The following is a 1,989-nucleotide window of genomic DNA, read 5'->3' as shown; positions in this document are numbered from 1 at the left end:
GCGACTTATTGCTGGAAAGTATAAAGTGGTGAATCTCCCTGGTCAGCAATTTTTAACTAGCTTTGTTTCAATAAGTGGCTTATTCTCCTCACTGTATAGATTATAATATTATTTCAGCAGAGCAAGAAGGGGGTATTTGATTATATTTAACAGTAATATTTGCTTAAAAGTTTCTTTGGGTCTGTGTGGTGTCTTCATATCCTTTTATAGAAAGAAGTCCAACCCAATTAAAACAAACTCATGTTTTCTTAAAGGTTAAAAAGTGTATTCATTAGAAACTTTTTTTTCAGTCTTTCATGTGATTTTATTTTCTCCTTTCAACTATAATAATATGACATCCAAATTTTGTCTTAACTGGTAGGTCTGTAAACACAGGCTTATCCATCCCACTTATAGGCAAGGCAAACACTGCTTTTTTAAATGGCCCCACCATGGATCCTCTAGTCACCCAACCCAAGTCACTCCCTTGTCTGGCTCTATCTTCACTGTATTGTGTGGCCACTTCACTGAATCTCATCCTAGACTTTAATTTTTCAATGGCTTCCATGGTTCTCATGTTTTTCACATAGAGTGTGCCTGGCCTTTACTGCATTGCCACCACCTTTAGGAACCTGAGACTTCTTTTTAGTTCTGTCACTCCCAGAGAGTGTACCTCCTTTCCCTCCTTTTCCAGAACCACTTTTCCCCTTTGGAGGCATCTCTTAAGCTTGCGGTTGAACTCCATCAGAATCTTAAAGGTTAACTTAACTGACATCTTAATCCATATTGATAGTAAAGGGGACTATTGATAGGAATATTCTCAGATTTTCACATCAATGAGGGTTTCTAGAATCACCAATGATTTTTGATATTTAATTTTAAGGATACAGATATATTACAAATTCTTTAATTAAAAGGAAGTATAAGTTTGTAGAGTCGAATTTTTTTACAGATATTTAACGTATATTTTGTTTTCTGAACTGAAATATAGTTATCAAAAATAAAACCATGCTTATTAAATATAAGGATATAAATAGTTTAGCAATTAATTTGGAGAAATCTTATTTTTGTAATAATTCACAGTAACTTTTATATACAGAGACAAATAGCCACAAATGTAACTTATAATAACTAAATTTTCTTTTATCCAAATGTCTTGGCTAGGGTTTCTTTGCTGTGAAGGTACACTGTAAGTACAGCAACACTTAGAAAGGAACACATTTAACTGGAGCTGGCTTAAAGTTTTAGAGGTTTAGTCCATTATCATCAGAGCAGGAAACATGGCAGCATGAAGGCAGAAATGGTGTTGGAAGAGCCAAGAGTTCTACATCTTGATTCATAGGCAGCAGAAGGAGAGTGTGTCCAAGCATAGGAGAACTCGAAGCTGATCCCCCATGGTGACATACTTACTCTAACAAGTCCACATCTACTCCAACAAGGCCATGTCTATACAGAGAACTATAATATTAATAATAATAATATGTTTTAAACTAATTACTAATACCATGTCTTAATATCTCCATACATGGGCATGCGCGTGTGCGCGCGCGCGCACACACACACACACACACATGTTTGTTAATGTATGTTTTCATTAGATATTTTATAAATATAAAATTATAGTGGTATATAATCTATTAATTGAACTATTCATCTGTTTCAGTTTTTATCATATATTGAACAAGTAATTTAAGGATCAGAACAAACCATTTTTACATAAATGACTATTTGACTAAAACCAGATTGTCATTGGTTAGTGTCTTAGTTTGGGTTTTGCTACTGTGAACAGACATCATAACCAAGGCAAATCTTATAAAAATATTTAATTGGGGCTGGCTTACAGGTTCAGAGGTTCAGTCCATTATCATCAAGGTGACAGCATGGTAGTATCCAGACAGGTATGGCACAAGCAGAGCTGAGAGTTCTATGTCTTCATCCAAAGGCTGCTAGTAGAAGACTGACTTCCAGGCAAGTGGGGGGGGGGCTTAATCCCACTTCCTCAGTGACACA

At 35.5% G+C, this 1,989-nt stretch overlaps 1 pseudogene; it reads right to left on the bottom strand.

The window, feature by feature from the left end:
• Window positions 1–304: 304 nt before the first annotated feature.
• Window positions 305–713, bottom strand: LOC115029218 (peptidyl-prolyl cis-trans isomerase NIMA-interacting 4 pseudogene; annotated as a pseudogene).
• Between the last annotated feature and the right edge of the window lie 1,276 nt (window positions 714–1,989).

Source organism: Mus caroli, unplaced genomic scaffold (assembly GCF_978045245.1).
Source record: "Mus caroli unplaced genomic scaffold, Mus_caroli_1 scaffold_12, whole genome shotgun sequence".
Lineage (NCBI taxonomy): Eukaryota > Metazoa > Chordata > Mammalia > Rodentia > Muridae > Mus > Mus caroli.
The sequence above is the reverse complement of the archived record's forward strand: the minus strand, read 5'-3'. Positions and strand labels throughout refer to the sequence as shown.